This window comes from Oncorhynchus clarkii, chromosome 17, assembly GCF_045791955.1.
Source record: "Oncorhynchus clarkii lewisi isolate Uvic-CL-2024 chromosome 17, UVic_Ocla_1.0, whole genome shotgun sequence".
NCBI classification, from domain to species: Eukaryota; Metazoa; Chordata; class Actinopteri; order Salmoniformes; family Salmonidae; genus Oncorhynchus; species Oncorhynchus clarkii.
In genome coordinates, this window is record NC_092163.1 from 71,015,952 (window position 1) to 71,039,285 (window position 23,334).

Sequence of the window (23,334 nt, forward strand, 5' to 3'; positions counted from 1 at the left end):
GGACTGGACTGGACACAAAATAACTATTCCCTGTCACAATGAAGAAAATGCACACTCTTGAGCGGTCCATTTATCAAAACAAATTGATAGTCTCTATTAGGTATGGGCCACTTTGATGGGGTTGGGGGCCCTAAGCGAACTTTTAGAGTTAATTTCCTGCAATTCTACACATTTTGCCATGGGCCGTAGAGAAGATTTAGCAGTTTTATAGTTAATTTTCTGCAATTCGACTCATTTTACCATGGGCCGTAGAGAAAAATGTGCAGTTTTATAGTTCATTTCCTGCAATTCTATACATTTTGCAATAAGGTGGAGAACAATGTTGCAGTTTTTAATATGATATCTGACTAAGAGTGACTAACAAAATCAATGGGGCCCCCTCCCTGTTGGTTATTCAACCATGATTACAAGTTTAGATAGCTGGCTGCGAGACTAATTTACAATCTAAACAAATGTAGCTGACATGGGCTAAATGAGTGACTGTCAGGTTTCAACCCAATTGGTGACAGATTTTCATGCGAATATTCTAAAATCTGCCTAAATAAAATATTAATTTTCCCACCAGAGATGTATTTCCATCAAATGTACTTGTTGCGAATAAAAGTGTTGCGTGATGAGGTAGTACACATAAAAATACATTACATTTTCATGTACTGAATGAAAAAGAAAAATTAAATGGGTTTCAAAAAAAATCCTGTTTATAGCAAATGTGCCCACTCTGGTATTGGCACGTTCACTCTAGCCAAAAGCTGGCAGATACAGTGCGGGGTATAGCATACATGATGAGATTATTATGGGCAAAAGAGAGAGATTATTTTAATTTGTAAACCGGCAGCCAAGCATCGATCATTGTGTCACCAGAATAAGACCCTTGATATTTATTGGAAAGGAACATCAAGCTCATCACTTTGCACTTTCACCACCCTGTGAAGTTCATCATCATTTATTTCATCTGTAGCCTAGTAAACTGCATGCTTTCCAGAGTTGAAAATGGATCTGTGGGCCTACAAAATCCCTGGCCTATATCAAGGACAAATTGACACTCACCTGCATTATTTTTGTGATGATACATTTCAGTCTGATTTAGATATGAAAGCCTGAGGGGTCTGGACCTTTATGACACGGCCTGTTTCCCTACAACGCTACACTGGTGGGAGTGGTGGGACAATCCCTCACTCTTTGTTCCCATTGGGGCACAACTACACATGAGAGGGGGAATAGTGTTGCCTCCTTGTATCTAAACGTAGGCCTACTACTGTCTCTGTAAAGAGGTCTGGACCTGGCACAAGACAGGTTGTTCAAGATCCAGAGCTGATGGATCTGTTCCCCTTCAATTGCTACACTACTGTAATGACTTTTGGATGAGGGTCTGCCAATTCCACCATGGTTAGGTTTTTCCAGGTCTAGGATGACGCATATATTTCAAGGTCTTCAGTCTTTGACAGAAAACATAATTAAAAAACGTGTTGTGTTCAGTTAATAAAAGTGGTAGTCTAATCACAGAGAGATCACATCACCTTTTCTCTGTAATTACTCCAGGGTCGTGTAGTGTAAATATTTCCCCAATAGAGGGACCCAGAGTATAGAAGATGAGAAGCAGTTTGGCTCATCAGCTGATGAACAGATGAAAATGTAATGTAGTAATGGTTATTTAGCAGACGCTTGTAAACAAAGTGATTTGCATTTACCACACATTTTAAACTAAGTATCTATGACCCATGCAAGAATCAAATCCACAAATATGTTGTAGCAAACACCATGCTCCAATCAACTGGGCCCTTGGAGCCAAGTGTTTATGAAGGGATACAGGCCATATTTGTACTTACTGTTAATGGCTGATGGGCATTATGTTGCTGAAGAGAATGCATTCAAATTACATTTAATGGATGTTTTTGCTTACCATAACTAATAACTGTGGTTATGTTGCTGCGATCACTGTTGGTGATCTAGATACTCCAAAATACATGCTGCCAACAATGCCAGGAAGCAACCCTGGCAAATTATACCAGAAAACAAAATGAGAATTTTAGCCTCAAAGGACAATGTTTTGTAATTTTCTATTTTGTCTAAGATGGAGTATTCCCAACTTACCAACTGACTGTGGTTGGCATTGAAGATGTAATCTCTGAGCTGATAAAAGGCCCTCTACTTGCCTGTCAGAGGAATGATTTACTGGGCCCAAATGTGTAACCCCAGACCTGAGCTGTATCATATTGGAAAAAGGGAGAATGACACGTGACTTAGTTTCTTTGATCTCCTCTCTCTCGCTCTCTGTGGGGGTGTGTGCTCTGGGAGAGGCTGCCAAGACTGACAGGTCTAAGTTGGGATAGAGGGGGATGGACGGAGCGAGCGAGATAGATAGAGGGAAAGCGGGGGAGAAGGAGAGAGAAAGAGAGAGAGGGGAGAGAGAGAATCGCAGGTGGGTGGGAGTGCAGAATAAGGACAGAGAATGAGATGAAAGGCAGTCCTGTGTAAATGATCTGTGGTTCATCTTGGCTAGATTTACAGTACATCATTGAATCATATGTTGGCTGGTTATACTGTAAATCAATCATTACATTTGGTATTGCAATGTATACCATGGCATTGTTGAATACTTCTTTCTGATTGGCTTGAAAGGCATTCTAGAGCGTGCATTATTTCCCTTTATAAACTGGGTGGTTCAAACCCTGCATCCTGATTGGCTGAAAGTCGTGGTATATCAACCCGTATATCATGGATATGACAAAACATTTATTTTTACTACTCTAATTACGTTGGTAACCAGTTTATAATAGCAATAAGGTACCTCAGGGGTTTGTGATAAATGGCCAGTATATCACGGCTAAGGGCTGTATGCAGGCACTCCGAGTTGCATCATGCGTAAGAACAGCCCTTAGTCGTGGTATATTGGCCAAATACTACAACACTTCAGGCCTTATGCCTTAAATAAAGCACAGTATATTTACATGGTAGAATTCAATGACTATAGTCCATTCTTACATGTACTATGTTTGAGCTGCTTCTGAAAGCAAACATAGAATTGAAGACACATTAGCATTGTTGAATTCAAGTTTCATAATGTCAAGCTAAGACTGGTGGTGTGAGGACGTTGGTAACATGAAAAAATGCAGTGGGCTCTGCACGTGACGCCCGCTCGATGTCCGGGTCCACCTCCCATACCACCGGTGCCAACAGGCAAGAAGCAGGAATTATGGGAGTAGGCTCTGCGGACCGCTCCTCCGTGTCATACATCCTGGACAGTGCGCCTGCCTTAACATTCTGGGAACCTGGTCTGTAGTAGGATAGAGTGAAAACAAAGCGGGTGAAAAACATGGCCCACCTCGCCTGGCGAGGGTTCAGTCTCCTAGCTGCCCGAATGTACTCCAGATTGCGGTGGTCAGTAAAATGAGGAAAGGGTGTTTAGCCCCCTTAAGCCAATGTCTACACGCTTTCAGAGTCCTGACAACAGCCAACAGCTCCCGATCCCCCACATCATAGTTTCGGGCTGAGCCTCTTTGAAAAGAAAGCGCAGGGGCGGAGCTTTAGTGGCGCACCCGAGTGCTGAGAGAGCACAGCCCCTATCCCAGTCTCGGACGCATCCACCTCCACTATGAACGCCAAAGAGGGATCCGGATGAGCCAGCACGGGAGCCAAGGTAAACAGAGCCCTCAGTTGACAAAAAGCCCTGTCCGCCTCAGCTGACCACTGTAGTCGCACAGGTCCCCCCTTCAGCAAGGAGGTAATGGGAGCCGCTACCTGACCGAAACCCCTGGAGATTTATCCGGCAGTAGTTGGCAAACCCTAAGAACCGCTGCACCTCCTTTACGGTGGTTGGAGTTGGCCAATTACCAAGGCTGAAATGCGGTTATTCTCCACCCCTGATGTGGAAAAGCGGTACTCTAGGAAGGAGATGGACTGTTGGAAGAACAGACATTTCTCAGCCTTGACGTACAGTTCATGCTCCAACAGTCGACCAAGCACCTTGTGCACCAGAGACACATGCTCGGCACTTGTAGCAGAGTTTATTAGAATTTCATCTATATACACCACTACACCCTGCCCTTGCAGGTCCCTGAAAATCTTGCCTACAAAGGATTGGAAAACTGATGGAGCATTCATTAACCCGTACGGCATGACTAGATATTCATAGTGCCCAGATGTAGTGTCTTCCAATCACCCCCTCCCTTGATACGCACCAGGTTGTAAGCGCTCCTGAGGTCCAATCTTGTGAAGAAGCGCGCCCCGTGCAATGACTCTGTCATACTGGCTATGAGAGGTAGTGGGTAACTGTATTTTATCGTAATCTGATTCAAACCTCGATAGTCAATACATGGGCGCAAACCGCCATCCTTCTTCTTCACAAAAAAGAAACTTGAGGAGACAGGTGAGATGGAAGGCCGAATGTATCCCTGTCCCAGAGATTCGATGACATATGTTTCCATAGCCACTGTCTCCTCCTGTGACAGAGGATACACGTGACTCCTGGGAAGTGCAGCATCTACCAGAAGATTTATCGCACAATCCCCCAGTAGATGGGGTGGTAATTGAGTTGCCTTGTTTTTACAGAAGGCCAGTGCCAAATCGGCATAGTCGGGGGGAATGTCCATGGTGGATACTTGATTTTGACTCTCCACAGTAGTGGCACCTAAGGAAACACCTACACACCTCCCTGTGCACTGACGAGACCATCCCTTGAGAGCCCTCTGTTGCCACGAAATAATAGGATCATGAGAACCCAACCAGGGAAGGCCCAACACAGCAGGAAATGCAGGAGAGTCGATCAGAAAGAGACTAATTCTCTCCTCATGGTTCTCCTGCGTTATCATACGGAGTGGAGCTGTGACCTCCCTCATTAGCCCTGACCCCAACGGACGACTATCTAAGGCATGTACAGGGAAGGGGACATCAACAGGAACAATAGGAATTCCTAAACTAAGTGCAAAGGTACGGTCAATAAAGTTCCCAGCTGCGCCTGAATCTACTAGTGCTTTATGCTGGGAATGCTGGGAAAACTCAGGAAAGGCTACATACAACCACATGTGCGCAACAGTGAGCTCTGGGTGAGGTGTGTGCCTAATCACCTGAGATGATCCACCAGTGCTCTGCCTGCCACCTCGATTACCTGGAAAACCTCCCCAGCACCGACTAGCAGTGTGTGCTCTGCGGCCACAGTTGGTGCAGGGAACAGTCCCCCCTCCGGTTTCCCTCATAGCAGCACCTCCCAGCTCCATCGGGGTAGGATCAGAGGTGCTGGGGGATGGAACTGACGGACCCCGATCTGGACGTCCGCGGGATGCCAACAGGTTATCCAGCCGGATGGATAGGTCCACCAGCTGGTCCAGATTAAGGGTGGTGTCCCTGCAGGCTAACTCCCTATGAACGTCCTCGCGTAAACTACACCTGTAGCGGTCGATCAGGGCCCGCTCATTCAATCCTGCGCCGGCGGCCAGAGTTCTAAAATCCAGAGCAAACTCTTGAGCACTCCTCATCCCTTGTCTTAAATGGAACAAACGTTCCCCCGCCACTCTCCCCTCAGGAGGATGATCGAAAACCGCCCGGAAGCAGCGGGTGAAATCTTCGTAATTGTCCAACGTTGGGCCTTCTTCTCCCCAGATGGCGTTGGCCAAGACCAGTGCTTTTCCAGTCAGACAAGAGATGAGGGCGCTCACTCTCTCGCGTCCTGAGGGGGCTGGCTGAACAGCTGCCAGGTAGAGCTCCAGCTGGAGTAGGAACCCCTGGCACCCGGCAGCCGTTCCATCATATGCTCCCGGGAGCGAGGGTCGAATCCCACTGGATTCTGATGAAGGAAGTGTGGATCTCTGGATCAGTTGATGTGGGAGCTGGGAAGGTGCTGATTGGTGAACCGGAAAACCCCCTCTCTCCAATCGGTCCATGGTTTGCAGCACGCAATCCATGGCTGTGCCGAGACTCTGTAACATGGTCACGTGCTGCTGAACACGCTCCTCCATTGGGAGAGGAGGGCTGGCTGTACCTGCTGACTCCATTTGTTGGTGCGTTATTCTGTGAGGACGTTGGTAACATGACAAAATGCAGAGTCAGGTGCAGGACACAGTTCTGAGTAATCATCCAAAATGTATTCCAAAATAAGTAAGATTCCAACTAAGTACAAATACTATAATCCCAAGAACGAACAACGAGAACCCACATGACAAACAATAACACACAAAACAGAGAGGGAAATCAGAGGGTTAAATAAGGAACATAATTAATGGAATAGAAACCAGGTGTGTATGATCAAGACAAAACAAAACGAAAATGAAACATAGATCGGTGGTGTCTAGAAAGCTGGTGATGTCGACCGCCGATCACCGCCCGAAGAAGGAGAGGGACCAACTTCTGCTGAAGTCGTGACAGATGGTTTGGTGTGCGAAACTAGCAAGCTGTGGTGGAAAAAGTACCCAATTGTCATACTTGAGTAAAAGGGGGGCGGGGCGGGGCGGGGCGGGGCGGGCGGGGGGGGTGGAGCACTGCAAGTTTAAGACCATGCTTAGCCATTGTTCTCTCTCTTTACGTCTGGTCAGAGATGGGTCGCTGTTGTTTGATACTGTTTTCCTTGGTTTATTTGCCGTGGACTACAGCCAAACAGTAGCCTGTGTTGAGTTTGGTTAAGAAACCGGGAATTTGTAAGCGCAATCCTCTGTCTGGATATTTGTTAATTTATGATCTAGCCAGGTCATTACAGTACTTTACACCACTGCTAGCAAGTCTGTTTGTTTGGTTACCACCGCAACTACTGTAGTTATCTTGTAAACTTGCTAGCTACACATGAACACATTTACTGTATAGCGGCAATTGTGTTAAACTATAGCCATGGTATAAAAGGGATAATCAACTCGGGCTCTATGCGTTCTCTGGAAAATAATGCAACTCAGTGGAAAGTCAGTTCCAGTCCGCTAGCATGTCGTGGAACACACCTTGCACCTTGTTAATTATTTCCCATAGAATGCATACCCCCTCGTTGATTATCCCTTACATACTTTCATCCAAAAACCACATCATTATAGTTATATTAACAGATAAAGAGGCACCACTGATTACCAATCTGTGAATTTTACTGCAGTCTGACTTGTGGAACATAAAGTTTCTTATTGATTTGAAGCATTGAGAGTGGGTGTTGTGGTATTAAATGGTCAAATTCATTTCACAAACCAGGACATATTGGTTTCATATTATTACAGCACAAGGCATTCTTATTGTTTCAACTTTTCATCCTGTCTTTGGCATTTAGCTATGTTACTTTTGATGAAAAACAGAAAGGGTGGAAAACTCTTGAAATATGATAGCGCAGAGCCCAATGGAGGGGCTTTCTCTTTTATTAGCTTATATGCAACAAATTGCAGCAATATCTTCACTAGTCTTCTATTTTCCATATTCTTGCAGTTGAGAGAATTGCCACTGGGAGCGAAGGTAGTTGAAAAGTGGAAACTACAGTACATTTACAATGCCACTTGATGCAAACCCATTAGTGAAGGCTGCAGCCAGTATTTGGATGGAGTAGATACTTGGAAAGACCTGGTACAAAGACTATTGTAGTAGCCGTAAAGCCTAATGCGTCTCTCTGCCTTTCTCCTGGGTATCCTCTATCTGTGGTCAAAATGACGGAAGACGAAAATAAGTGTCTGTGAGTCTGCGGACCTGTTGAATCAAGGGGCATTAACTGCTGCTGCTGCTGAATAATTGATGGACAGCTACATCCCAGAGGCCATTATGCCTCCTATTTTACCTCCTGCACTTTTTTTGCTGGATGTCACACCGTCTTCATCCCATCTACGGTGAAGACAGGGAGGGGTTCAGGACGAGGACTGCCTGGGGAGGAGGCAAGGAGGTTACTCCAAACGTAGGGCCTGTTATTTTAAGCAGAGCCACCACAATAATTCCCCTCCATTGGGCCTGGGAGTGTTTCAGTGTTATTTTCCACCCTGCTGAATTGAGAGAAAGCAGGGGCTGACATTGTAGTCTATGCGGGGTCGACACAGAAAACTCATCAGTCCCACTTTGTACTCACTGCTTTCACTATTATTCACTGCTGAGGTCCTTCACGGGAGATGTCAAATGTGCATATGATAGCATCCCCATATAATTGAATTCCCCCTCATAGATTTAGCTACAGAAGTTGCCCGTTATGTGACCTGGCACATATTAGGAACAGTGTTGAATGGCCATGAGGCTTCATGGCAATCCCTCTGTCTGTCTAATGCTGGGACCTTGGTGAAGTATGCCCATAATAAAGATGTGTGGGTATAACTCCAGGGCTGGGATTGCTTTGATTTCTCCTTGTGGAGGCTTACCTCATGGCTGAAGCCATCCAATCACATGACTTAATGAGAGCAGTGTGTCCACAGAAATGTGTCAGTGGAATGAGCTGCTGCTCCTCTTACAATGTAAATACACATTAGCACTGGAGATTAATGAGATAATCTCATTTTAGTATGCAGGTGTGTCCGTGCATGAGTGTACTTGTGCGCACTTATGTTATGTGTGTACGTGTGTGTCTATGTGTGTGTTTATGTTTGTTTGTGGTGGGGAAGTTGTTGACAGGCTTCTAGGGATCCAAAGCTCCCTGTTAAATCTACACATTCTGGTATGTGTTTTGATAGACACATCAAAACACAAACTGTATGATGGTATATTTTAAAAGCATGGATTTTTACAATTACACATTCTGTAAGGAGTGATGCGATGTCTGTAGCCATGACTTCAGTAAGTTCCTTCAATAACGACACAGAATATAATGTCATAAGTCAATTAAAATGGCCAGATGTTTTCCCCCAAACATGAATTATCAGTCATGCAGTGATTTTCATGTCCTGCCCACTGGCTCTGTTCACTGTGTGTGTGTGTGTGTGTGTGTGTGTGTGTGTGTGTGTGTGTGTGTGTGTGTGTTCTCTGAGAGGTAGATAGCTTGAGTTTATGATGATAACACTCCGAGGGTGTCCAAAAGCAATCAAAGTCAAATCCAAATGTTTGCCTCCTCTCTCCGGAGGCGATTTCAAAGCATTATCTTGATTATTCCGCCCATTCCTGTCTTTTGGGGAAGACAAAATACAACGCTTGAGAAATGGAGAGATAATAATGCAATTACTAGAGAGAAACCCTTTTAGACTGAGTGGTAATGCTTTGGGAGGTGAGAGTGAGTCTGAGAACAACAGGAGCGTACTCCCAACCTGAGTATGTCAGGGACATAATGCATATTATAACACATCAGCTGCTCTCTGAAGATTTTTTCATGCAGACAATCAAGGTCAGGGCTTCTCTGAAATCCTAAGAAATAGTTATCATTTTGCTGCTTTGTGCTACAGCCTTTCCAAAGCACCTCTTTCAACTATCTCCTTGTCGTCAGTTTCCTCCAGGTTTCTACTCCATTCAAATCGAACCCAATTTTATTTGTCACATGCGCCGAACACAACAGGTGTAGACCTTACAGTGAAATGCTTACTTACAAGTCCTTAACCAACAATGCAGTTTTAAGAAAAGACAGAGAAAAAAGTAAGAGATAACAAAAACAAATAATTAAAGAGCAGCAGTAAATAACAATATATACAGTGGGTACCGGTACAGAGTCAAATGTGTCAATGTGCGGGGGCACAAACAGGCATTCTCAGACATAGTGCCTGTGTCTGATAATGCCTGTTTGCTACCTTCCTTATGGCTTCTTGAAGGCTATTGTCAAAATGAGTTATAAATGCATACGTTAATATATTTAGTAAGGTACTTTCTTGGATGAGTTTGAACATTTAAAATGAAACATTGGATTAATTAGTACATCTCAATAGTGTTTTTTATTTATTGAATCTGAATTTATGTGCATTAGCGATACCATCATCCCAAATTGACAGTAGGCTAGATCTGGGTCTATTGAGAGTTCAAGTTTCAGCACCACAATGTAAGTTACTCAAGTCTGCATTATTGTGAGGTCAATAACTCTGATAAATAGGCCTACATCATGGGCAAGAAACATATTGTTTTTAAGAAAAAATATATTATAGTAGTAGCAAGCTATCAAAGTTGACCTCCGGTCCTCCTCATCTTCGCAAGCTCCTTCTCAAACTGAACTGAACATAGGCTACAGGCTAGTCCATGCGCAAGACTAAGCCTAATCAAAAATTATTTTCGGAATAAGCCTTTGACTCTCCTCATGAACTGGCACCATAGACCTACACAGCACAGACATTGGTTAGGCAGCACACAAAACCAGTTTTGATCAGCAACAGCATAGCAGGCTGGGGCTCAGCGTTGGAATATCCATTGCAGTGTGTAATGCAGCCTAGTTTTATTCATGCCATCCCAGCAGCTACCTTCAAAATATAATTTTTTTGCTCTGTGCTTCTCCGAGCATGCAGTTTGTAGCCTATAGCCTATGGATCATTTGATTGAGACCACAGTAAATAGCCTACAGGTACACTTGATATGAGAGGCAGCACTGGGCACACATCGATATTTAGCCTAATAAGCAAGTCATTATAAAACACTGAGAAATATAGAAATTTCATAAATTACAAATGTTATTACCCTCCCCTGGACAACATTTTAAAAATATATATATATATACTAAATCCTCCCCTTGACTGAAATTGAAAAAGCATGTCCCTCCCCCATTTCCTCCAGGTAGACCTACCCATTATTTCCTCCAGGTAGGCCTACCCATCATTTCCTCCAGGTAGGCCTACCCATTATTTCCTCCAGGTAGACCTACCCATTATTTCCTCCAGGTAGACCTACCCATAATTTCCTCCAGGTAGACCTACCCATCATTTCCTCCAGGTAGGCCTGCCCATTATTTCCTCCAGGTAGGCCTACCCATTATTTCCTCCAGGTAGGCCTACCCATCATTACCTCCAGGTAGGCCCACCCATTATTTCCTCCAGGTAGGCCTACCCATCATTTCCTCCAGGTAGGCCTACCCATCATTTCCTCCAGGTAGGCCTACCCATCATTTCCTCCAGGTAGACCTACCCATAATTTCCTCCAGGTAGACCTACCCATAATTTCCTCCAGGTAGGCCTACCCATTATTTCCTCCAGGTAGGCCTACCCATTATTTCCTCCAGGTAGGCCTACCCATTATTTCCTCCAGGTAGGCCTACCCATAATTTCCTCCAGGTAGGCCTACCCATCATTTCCTCCAGGTAGACCTACCCATCATTTCCTCCAGGTAGGCCTACCCATTATTTCGATCCAAGACTAACATGCAATTAATTACAATGTGCATGTGTGACAGGCCACCTCTTTGTACTTGCAATTTCCTTGGCACCATACAGTATATCAAAGACACATCACATCTTTAATAAACCATCACATTTAAGAGGATAAATCTCATTTCCTATTATTAGCGCTTTATGAGCCATATTTATTGCACGAGGCCAAGGCCGGAAGTGAAAATGCCACTGAGTGGCGCCAAATCATCGTAGCCCGTATTTTCCCGGGCTCACTGGTAATGTAGCTTGAAATAATACACTTGTCTCAGGTGCGTGTCCTCCTCTGCCTGCCGTTGCTAACGCTCCGGAGTGGACCCCTCATCTCAAATGCGTCGTCTGGACCGTGAAGAGACATAGTCTACACACAACACATGAACGAAACAATACTGGATGAACTGCAATAAGAACAATCTGTTCTGTAGAAACAATGATTGACTATCAGTCGTTGCTTTCAAGCTCTCTTGCTTTTGCGGTTGGGAAGTTGTGAAAAAACGCTAAAGGACCAGGAACTTTAGAAGACTTCAGAGTTGCTATATATGCAGTCGACCGATTAAGCCGGGAGCCCGGTCGAGCTTGAAAGTCTATGCAATAGGCTACATTTTCTTTTGACATCTTTTGACTCAGGGATTTGGCGTTTTGAAAGCTTGATGTCTACACATTTTTCCTAGGTTATGTTTTGTCGTGGTGGGCACATTCACGGGCTAAAGGAAATTGTATTTCTTTAACATTACCCTGTTTTTGTTTTTGAAAATGGAGAGCAAATGAGAGGGGCATTTCCCGGGATTAATTGACAGCACAACGACAGGTAGGTTTAACGATTTTCTCAATAGGCTACATAATTTCATCACGTCTAAATCACTTGGTATTTTTATACATCGAAATTATTAACGCTTATTGTGTGAGCATAACACGTCCGCGCACTGTATGGAATAGCCTTCATCAATCACATTCTGTGGACTTAATATATGAATTTACAGCGATTTCTACAGACTTAAAAATTTGACTTTGTTACATACTGAACAATCTATCCGATGTTCAAATACCTTTTTGTGGTAATTATTATTTTTGTTTACGAAAACTATAATTTTACATGTGTGCTTCATTTGTGATAGGGATAGATGCATGCAAACCATTATCTTAGATGGAGATGCAAACCAATACAATCCCAATAAATAATGGCTGATGACTAAAGCGTTCACGTGTGTCTAAACATGTTATCTAGAGAGTGTTGGGTATTGGTTTCTTCTCTTTATCATGTGTGTAAAACACCGTGTTCCTTATGGGTAGCTGCATATTAGCCCACAGAACCTGCATCGAAAGTTGGCACACGAGGTTATGAATGAGATCCATATGAACATAGGCCTAATATTCAATTATGCTGTAAATTAGTTGTGATGGGTTTCATTTCAATAATAAAATGAATAAAATGAGAATAAACATTAAATAATTGTATCCAGTGTATATCACAGTTCCTGGTGCAGCTCAGATACAGGTCTGTGAGTAGATAACTTCTCTCATAATGTGAATCCCATAACTGAGGGCATTTTGAAGAAATTCTAATAATTAAAGCATGCAATGGTAGACCCCCCCCCCCCCCCTCTCTCTCTCTCTCACACACACACACACACACACACACACACACACACTGTTTTATGTACCCCTCATTGTAGGCCTATATAATATACTGTATATTGCTGCATGATGGAGTGGTGAATGGCGGAGACCCTTAATCGCATACTCAACTGTAATCACATGGATGTGTGATGTATTGCCTTTAATCTGTCTGTCCTGTTTGGGTGCAGCACCATTTTTTCTGGTGCAGTTCAGGGAATATTTCACACTAATGTTTGCTTCAATGAATCAGCTTAACAAAAAATATACATGACTTGTATGACTAATAACTTCGTTTTTTAACATTAAACTCAAAACGAAGTCTTTGATTAATTCAAAAATGAAGTCTTTGATCAATTCAAAAATCAAGTCTTTGATCAATTCACAATCAAGTCTGTTTCTCAGAAGTTATTATCTAAACAATCTGTGTGTTGACAACTAGGAAAAGATGAGCTCCCTATGCTAAGACAATGCACATTGGAGGAGGCAGTGGATTTGACTATTCACATTATGGGATCTGTCTTTTAAATGTGACTTTTTCTGTTTACTCTCAATGCTCCAACAAATCAGGTGTCTGATGAAGGAGACAGAGAAACAGTGGATTTGTGATTTGGGGAAACAAACACTGTCCTCGTAGGAAATCAGCCTTGCTTTTCCTTGTCTGCCACTGTAGATATTTATGCTTATGCCACACACCACCACAGCACAGTGGTGCATATTCCTTCTTCTGTTATCTCTCTCTCTCTCTCTCTCTCTCTCTCTACAATCTCTCTCTCTTCCTCCCTCCTTCTTCAACACTCTCAGCTCTTTATCTTCGTCTGACTATATGATCCTTCCTGGTTCTCCTTTCTTTCATCTGTCCTTCATCCCCCTGATATGCATTGTGTGGTCAGCTGTTTTTCTGCAATTAGTGCTATCATCGCATTTCATCCTGCAGAACACTGATGGTAATAACCTTATGGATCTTATTGCGTGGCGGCGATACAGCTCTGCTGTGATTAATTGAAGTCCCTCCAGAGAGTCAGAGGAGGGTTAGATCTTCCCTTTCACACCCGCTGACAGGCAACCCATTACAGTGTTTTATAGATTGCCGTCAGTAGCCCCCGGAGCTGCTTGTTCTGAGGGGGGTTTATTGGGCTGTGTTATTGGTAGGTATTGCTGACAGATGGAGCAAAGGCCACATTGGGATTATTTGGGCGTCAGTGCCTGTGACAGTTAAACTGGATGTAAACGATGGTGGACAATTCATGAGAATGTATTGGGGTGGAGGGTTGAGGGTTAGGTTGGTAGGTTGAGGGTTTGGATGGTAGGTTGAGGGTTTGGATGGTGTGTTGAGGGTTAGGATGGTGTGTTGAGGGTTAGGATGGTGTGTTGAGGGTTTGGATGGTGAGTGGAGGGTTAGGATGTTGGGTTTGGATGGTGGGTTGAGGGTTTGGATGGTTGGTGGGGGGGTTATATTTGATTTTATTTCACCTTCATTTCATTTCACCTTCAACAAGTTCTCATTTGCAACTGCGACCTGGCCACCATAAAGCAAAGCAGTTCGACACATACTACAACACAGAGTTACACATGGAATAAACAATCATACAATCAAAAATACAGTATAAAAATCTATATACAGCATGTGCAATTGAGGTAGGATTAGAGAGTTAAGGCAATACATAGGCCATGGTGGCGAAGTAATTACAATATAGCAATTACACATTGGAATGGTAGATGTGCAGAAGATGAATGTGCAAGTAGAGATACTGGGGTGCAAAGGAGAAAGATAAATAAATACATACAGTATGGGGATGAGGTAGATTGGATGAGCTATTTACAGATGAGCAATGTACAGGTTCAGTGATCTGTGAGCTGCCAATGACAGCTGGTGCTTAAAGCTAGTGAGGAGGTAAGAGTCTCCAGCGTCAGTGATTTTTGCAGTTCGTTCCAGTCATTGGCAGCAGAGAACTGGATGGAGAGGCGGCCGAAGGAAGAATTGGCTTTGGGGGTGACCAGTGAGATGTACCTGCTGGAGCGCGTGCTACGAGTGGGTGCTGCTATGGTGACCAGTGAGCTGAGATAATGCAGGGCTTTACCTAGCACAGACTTGTAGATGACCTGGAGCCAGTGGGTTTGGCAACGAGTATGAAGCGAGGGCCAGCCAACGAGAGCATGCATGTCGCAGTGGTGGGTAGTATATGGGGCTTTGGTGACAAAACGGATTGCACTGTGGTAGACTGCATCCAATTTGTTGAGTAGAGCGTTGGAGGCTATTTTGTAAATTACATCGCTGAAGTCGAGGATCGGTAGGATAGTCAGTTTTACGAGGGTATGTTTGGCAGCATGAGTGAAGGATGCTTTGTTGCGGAATCGGCAGCTGATTCTAGATTTAATTTTGGATTGGAGATGTTTAATGTGAGTCTGGAACGAGAGTTTACAGTCTTACCAGACACTTAGGTATTTGTAGTTATTCTAAGTCAGAACCGTCCAGAGTAGTGATGTTGGACGGACGGGCAGGTGCGGGCAGCGATCGGTTGAACAGCATGCATTTAGTTTTACTTGCACGTGAGAGCAGTTGGAGTCCACGGAAGGAGAGTTGTATGGCATTGAAGCTCATCTGGAGGTTAGTTAACACAGTGTCCAAAGTAGGGCCAGAGGTATACAGAATGGTGTCGTCTGCGTAGAGGTAGATCAATGAATCACCAGCAGCAAGAGCGACATCATTGATGTATACAGAGAAGAGAGTCGGCCCGAGAATTGAACCCTGTGACAACCCAAAGAGACTGCCAGAGGTTCAGACAACAGGCCCTCCGATTTGACATACTGAGTATAGGGTTAGGATGGTGGTTTCAGGATTAGGATTTTGGGTGGAGGGTTAGGATGGTGGGTGGAAGGTTAGGGTGGTGGGTGGAGGTTTAGGAGGATGGGTGTCATGTTAGGATGGTGGGTTGAGGGTTTGGATGGATGGTAGAGGGTTCGGATGGTGGGTTCGGATTGTGGGTGGAGGGTTAGAATGGTGGGTGGAAGGTTAGGGTGGTGGATGGAGTTTGGAAGGTTAGGATCCTTTGTGGAGTGTTAGAATGGTGGGTTGAGGGTTTGGAGGATGGAAGGTTAGAATTGTAGGTGGAGGGTGGAGGGTTAGGATGGTGTGTGGAGGGTTAGGATGGTGTGTGGAGAGTTAGGATGATGGGTTGAGGGTTTGTATGTTTGGTGGAGGGTTAGGATGGTGAATGGAGGCTTAGTATGGTTGGTGGACGGTTAGGATGGTGAGTGGAAGGTTAGGAATGTTGGTGGAGTGTTTGGATGGTAGGTTGAGGGTTTGGATTGTAGTTTGAGGATTTGGATGGTGGGTTGAGGGTTAGGATGGTGTGTGGAGAGTTAGGATGGTGGGTTGAGGGTTTGTATGTTGGGTGGAGGGTTAGAAGGGTGTTTTGATGGTTAGGATAGTGGTTGGAAGGTTGGGACGGTGGGTGGAGGGTTAGGATTGTGGGTGGCGTGTTTTGGTGGTTGGTTGTGGGTTTGGATGGTGGGGGCAGGGTTAGGATGGTTGGTTGTGGGTTAGGATGCTGGGTGGAATGTTAGGATGGTGGGTAGAGGGTTGGGATGGTGGGTTGAGGGTTTTGATGGTGGGTTAGGATGGTGGGTTGAGGGTTAGGATGGTGGGTGAAGGGTTAGAATGGTGGGTTAGTATGGTGGGTTAAGTGTTAGGATGGTGGGTGGAGGGTTTGGATGGTGGGTGGAGGGTTTGGATGGTTGTTGGAGGGTTTGGATGGTAGGTAGGGGGTTTTGATGGTAGATTGAGTGTTAGGATGGTGTGTTGAGGGTTAGGGTGGTGGGTGGATTGTTAGGATGGTGGGTAGAAGGTTAGGATGGTGGTTGGAGGTTTAGGATGTTTGGATGGTTGGTGGAGGGTTTGGATGGTATGCTGAGGTTTTTGTTGGTAGGTTGAGGGTTAGGATGATGAGTTGAGGGTTAGGATGGTGGGTCGAGGGTTAGGATTTTGGGTTATGATGGTGGGTTGAGGGTTAGGATGGTGGGTTGAGGGTTAGGCTGGTGGGTTGAGGGTTAGAATGATGGTTGGAGGGTTATGATGGTGGGTGGAGGGTTATGATGGTGGGTGAAGGGTTATGATGGTGGGTGGAGGGTTATGATGGTGGGTGGAGGGTTATGATGGTGGGTGGAGGGTTAGGATGGTGGGTGGAAGGTTAGTATGGTGGGTGGAGGGTTAGGATGGTGGGTGGAGGTTTAGGATCGAGGGTTAGGATGGTGGATGGAGGTTTAGGATGGTTTGTTGAGTTTTAGGATGGTGGGTGGAGGGAGGATGGTTGGAGGGTTATGATGGTGGGTGGAGGGTTATGATGGTGGGTGGAGGGTTATGATGGTGGGTGGAAGGTTAGTATGGTGGGTGGAAGGTTAGTATGGTGGGTGGAGGGTTAGGATCGAGGGTTAGGATGGTGGATGGAGGTTTAGGATGGTTTGTTGAGTTTTAGGATGGTGGGTGGAGGGTTAGGATGGTGGGTGGAAGGTTAGTATGGTGGGTGGAAGGTTAGTATGGTGGGTGGAGGGTTATGATGGTTTGTTGAGTTTTAGGATGGTGGGTGGAGGGTTAGGATGGTGGGTGGAGGGTTATGATGGTGGGTGGAAGGTTATGATGGTGGGTGGAGGGTTAGGATGGTGGGTGGAGGGTTAGGATGGTGGGTGGAGGGTTATGATGGTGGGTGGAAGGTTATGATGGTGGGTGGAGGGTTATGATGGTGGGTGGAGGGTTATGATGGTGGGTGGAGGGTTATGATGGTGGGTGGAGGGTTATGATGGTGGGTGGAAGGTTAGTATGGTGGGTGGAAGGTTAGTATGGTGGGTGGAGGGTTAGGATCGAGGGTTAGGATGGTGGATGGAGGTTTAGGATGGTTTGTTGAGTTTTAGGATGGTGGGTGGAGGGTTAGGATGGTGGGTGGAAGGTTAGTATGGTGGGTGGAAGGTTAGTATGGTGGGTGGAGGGTTATGATGGTTTGTTGAGTTTTAGGATGGTGGGTGGAGGGTTAGGATGGTGGGTGGAGGGTTATGATGGTGGGTGGAAGGTTATGATGGTGGGTGGAGGGTTAGGATGGTGGGTGGAGGGTTAGGATGGTGGGTGGAGGGTTATGATGGTGGGTGGAAGGTTATGATGGTGGGTGGAGGGTTATGATGGTGGGTGGAGGGTTAGGATCGAGGGTGGAAGGTTAGTATGGTGGGTGGAGGGTTAGGATGGTGGGTGGAGGTTTAGGATCGAGGGTTAGGATGGTGGATGGAGGTTTAGGATGGTTTGTTGAGTTTTAGGATGGTGGGTGGAGGGTTAGGATGGTGGGTGGAGGGTTATGATGGTGGGTGGAGGGTTATGATGGTGGGTGGAAGGTTATGATGGTGGGTGGAGGGTTAGGATGGTGGGTGGAAGGTTAGTATGGTGGGTGGAGGGTTAGGATGGTGGGTGGAGGTTTAGGATCGAGGGTTAGGATGGTGGATGGAGGTTTAGGATGGTTTGTTGAGTTTTAGGATGGTGGGTGGAGGGTTAGGATGGTGGTTGGAGGGTTAGGATGGTGGGTGTGAGGTAAGGTGGTCTATGAAAGGCTTTGATCCAATTCGACCCCCCAATTGTCCTGTAATCATGGTCAAATTAGGACACCTATGTTTGTGCAATTTGTTTCAAATCTGGACTAGCTCGACGTGTGATGAAAGTGTTTGACAGTGGAGATGATTGCACTGCAACTCGGTGCAGTGTTGTAATTGTTAGTGCTTACGTGTAGGTCAGAGTTCATCAACTAGGTTCGGCTTCGGGCCAAATTTTCTCTGAGCTAATAGTCGGCGGGCCAGAACATAATTAGCATGTAAAAATAGCACAATTAATATAAATTCAGTGACAATAACATCTAATTATGCTCCTAACATTTCTAATTTCGCTATTCAATTATTATTTTTTCTCTATTTCTCTGTGTGTTGATTGTTTGGGAAAAACAGTTCTGAGTAGCCTACTGTAGTCTACACACCTTTTTTAATGTCAACGTTCGTTCAGAACAATTAGCTCGATAGCAAGAGAAAATGTTGCTCTCAAAAACGATCAAAAGAAAAGTGGATGATGAAAATCGAAGTTTCAGGAAGTAAAGGACAGATATGTGTTTATCTCAACATCTTTCTCCAATGCCAATCCAGTGTGTCTTATTTACAATGACAATGTCGCTGTTTGCAAATAATTAAATCTCAGACGGCATTATGAATCTAAGCATGGTACTATCAAAGTGCCCCAGACAGAGGCCTGACGCAGAAAAATGTAAGCGTTGACTGCAAGCTACACACATGGAAGCAGAATCCTCCTTCGTGGCCTGACCCAAGAACAGAAGGTCACAAGTGCCATCATAAAAGCATCCTGGGTTATAACCAATCACAACATGTTCATCACAGACGCGGATATATTTAAAAAGTGCATGGTGACAGTTTTGGAGGAATTGGCTACCGACAAGTCTATGGAAAGCATAATTGCGTCTGTCAAACAGGTGCCCCTGTCTGCGTCAATAGCCACCTTTATGCTCTAGCGCACATATGTCAGAGTCAAGGCCCGCGGGCCACATCCGGCCCGCAAGAAGGTTTTTTACGGCCCCTGGGATGATCTTGATTTATTATTAGAACCGGCCCGCAGCAAGCCGGCAGCCCGCAGATCTTTTACACGCACCAATACTACATTTCCCACAATGCAAAGGTGACGCACCGAGCAGTAGGCTGCTTCATTTCAATATTTATTGGCACAGCAGTCGTCAGCATCACAGTAAAATTAACTTTCAGATACCCATCAAAAATGGCAAAACGGAAGGTGGATACTGAGAACCGGGGGTTTCAAACAAGGTGGGAGTCGGAGTATATGTTCACGAAGGTAGCTGGAAAACCTGTGTGTCTTCTGTGTGGAGAAAGTGTGGCGGTACTGAAAGAGTATAATCTGAGACGACATTATGAAACGAAACACGCGGACACACACGCGGACGCAACTGTCAAGGCCAGTTTTATTTTGGCAGAAGAGATCGCTAAATCAGCCCGGCCATTTACGGAGGGGGATTTCATCAAAAACTGCATGATTAAAGTTTGTGACGAAGTTTGCCCAGAAAAAAGGCAACTCTTTTTAAATGTGAGTCTGAGCAGAAACACCATTGCCGAGAGAGTAGACCAGTTGTCCATCAATCTAAAAGAGCAGCTTGTGAAAAAGGGAAAAGATTTTATTGCATATTCCTTGGCTGTGGATGAGAGCACCGACATTTCTGACATTGCCCAGTTGTCAATTTTCATCCGCGGAGTGGACTCCAACCTAAGCGTGACAGAGGAGTTTTTGGCTTTACGTCCTATGCATGGCACAACTACGGGGCATGATTTGTATGAAGAGGTGTCAAGATGTGTAAATGAGATGGAGCTGCCTTGGGAAAAACTCGTGGGTTTGACAACCGACGGAGCACCTGCGATGTGTGGACACAGGAGCGGACTGGTGGCGAAGATACGGGAAAAGATGCAAGAGGAAAACGCGACAGGTGAGCTGACAGCTTATCATTGTATCATACACCAGGAAGCGTTGTGCGGTAAAGCCTTGAAAATGGAGCATGTAATGAGCATCATCACGCGCACAGTTAACTTTATCAGAGCCAAAGGTTTGAATCACCGCCAGTTCAAGGCATTTCTGACGGAGTTAGAAACGGAGCATGGTGATTTGCCTTATCACACAGAGGTGCGATGGCTAAGCCAGGGAAAGGTGCTTCAAAGATGTTTCGAGCTTCGTGAGGAGATTTGTCTGTTCTTGGACAGCAAAGGGAAAGACACAACACAACTCCGAGACGAAATGTTTCTGTGTGAAATGGCTTTTCTGTGTGACATTACGAGTCATCTGAATGCAATAAACTTGCAGCTGCAGGGTCGGGATCGTGTCATCTCTGATATGTACAGTACAGTGAAGGCATTTAAAACCAAACTGACTCTGTGGGAGACGCAGATGCGGAAAGAAAATTTGAGCCACTTTCCCAGCTGCCAGACCATGAAAGAGAAGCTCTCTACCAGTGCGTTCCCGAGCACACAGTTGGCTGATAAAATAGGTATGCTTGCCGCTGACTTTCGACGCCGATTTGCTGACTTTGAAGCACAAAAAAGCAGGTTGGAACTGCTCGGTAACCCATTTGCTGTTGACGTGGAAAGCTCACCACCAAACCTCCAAATGGAGTTGATTGACCTCCAATGCAATGATGCACTGAGGGCAAAATATGCGGCAGTGGGTGCTGCGGAGTTCGCCCGTTTCCTCCCCGGCACAATGCCCCAGCTGCGCATCCAGGCTGCTCAAACGTTGTCTATGTTTGGCAGCACATACCTGTGTGAACAACTGTTTTCTTTGATGAACCTGAACAAAACATCACACAGAAGTCGACTTACTGCTGAACACCTCCACTCAATTCTGAGGATTTCTTCAGCTCAGAGCCTTACCCCGAACATTGATGAACTTGTGGAAAAGATGGGACACCACCAAGTATCACCCTCAACCTCAAACAAGTGAACATTACTGTGCAATCACATATTTAGAGTTTTTACTCAGTTCAAGTTTAAAAGTTAAAATTTAATATTTGTTTTCACTGCATGTTACTTCTCCTTAAACAAAGTGTTGTTTTTGATTAATAGATTTTTGCACTTTATTTTTTTGTATTTCAATCCAATTATATTTTAAAAATATTTCAGTTGAGTGGATGATAGAAAATTGCTATTATTGTTTTTTCTTTGAAGTAAATTTAGCCCACTTTTGCTAAAATAGAAAATATAGTCTACTGATGGTGCCTTGAATACCGGTTTCTTTCATTTAATGTTCATGTTATGGGGATATTTATATAAAGGAAATTTGTCTTTTGTGTCTGTTGAAAATTAAAGATTACTGACAGAGCCATAAGAAAATATTGCTTTATTTATCTGATCATATTGTAATATATTTGTTAGGTTTTCAGTAGGTTCAATTAGGTTCACTAGACTATATGCGTCATTTAAAAATTTTTCAATGAACATTCGAACAGTCCGGCCCTCGTCTTGTAGCTGATTTTTTTATTTGGCCCTCCGTCCATTTGACTTTGACACCCCTGCTCTAGCGGATCACCTGCATAGGATTGTTCTAGAGGGGCTCAGTCATGTTGAGCATTTTTCCCTGGCTATTGATGAGAGTACTGACAACACCGATGTAGCACAGTTGTGTGTATATGTCTGTTATTTTCAGGGAAATTACTTTATAAAAGAGCTACTGGCACTGATTCCCCTCGAAGGACACATATTCACAAATCTGGAAGAATTGTTTACGCAGCATGGCTTGTCATTCAAAAAAGTCCACTGAAATCGCCCCACAAATGAATGGCTTGCATTGTCTCATCCATCAGAGTGTGCTGTGTGCCAGACTAAACAGTGAGCTAAGAGATGTGATGGATAAAGTAATGTGCATAATCAACTTTGTCAGGGGGACGTCAAGCAACACGACACCATCTTTTCTGCAAGCTTGTGACAGAGTCAGAGGAGGCCACCCTCGATGATCTCCTGCTTCACAACACCATCTTTTCTGCAAGCTTGTGACAGAGTCAGAGGAGGCCACCCTCGATGATATCCTGCTTCACAACACCATCTTTTCTGCAAGCTTGTGACAGAGTCAGAGGAGGCCACCCTCGATGATCTCCTGCTTCACAACAACGTGCTCTGGCTGAGTAAAGGAAAGCTCTATTTGGCTGACATATTCTGGTTAAATCTGCAGTTACAAGGAAGAGGGACAACAGTAATGGATGTGGTGGAAAAACTTGAGGCCTTTACTTGAGTTGAGTTGTTCGATTTGGACTTGTCATCTGGAAGGCTACTGCACTTCAGCACACTGAAGAAACGACAGGCAGAGGGACCAGGCCGAAGCATTGTCACAGAGGTGATGGAAGATTTCATCAAGCAGCTGAGGGACAACCTATCCACCAGATTTAAAGACTACAGCATGCACAAGGATATCATTGTGTTTGTACATGATCCTTTCAGAGTCCGCCCAGGTGGAGAATTCTCCTCCCTTGCTAAGAAAACGATACCCTTGCTGGATGAGGCCGCAATTCAAACTGAACTGATTGAACTCCAGACATCGAGCCCAATCAGGGATGCGCTCAGGAGTGCCGAGTCCTTGTGTGCGTTTTGGGTGGCATGCTCAGAGGAATACAGCACAATAAAGTAACTAGAATTTTATGTTGTTACAAAGTTAGGATCGACTTACACCTGTGAGTCCTCCTTTTCCAACATGACGACAGGAACTGGCTTTCACAAAGGTTAATCGAGGACTGTCTGAACATCAAAACCACATCCACAAGATCCTGCCCGAGGGGAAATGCAACATTTCCCATTAAGTAAGTAACTTAGTATTTAATAAATAGTTAAAGGTTACTAACATTATTGTGATTATTATTATTTTTATTAGTGCTTATCCAGCAATATTTAGGTCTCATGCTGACAGTATTTGCTGTTTGTTTAGTCATTACAGGAGCAGGTTATCC

General features: G+C 44.7%; 1 protein-coding gene across 2 annotated transcripts in view; it reads left to right on the plus strand.

Moving 5' to 3' along the window:
* Positions 1-11,425: 11,425 nt before the first annotated feature.
* The window catches only part of LOC139371378 (chemokine-like protein TAFA-2), a 158,016-nt gene continuing 146,107 nt past the window's right edge, over positions 11,426-23,334 (plus strand). The window contains exon 1 of one of the 2 annotated variants that reach the window (XM_071111742.1): positions 11,426-12,002. The gene's annotated coding sequence lies outside the window, so the exon portion shown is untranslated. The remainder of the gene's footprint in view (positions 12,003-23,334) is intronic. The other variant, XM_071111743.1, reaches the window with a different exon arrangement.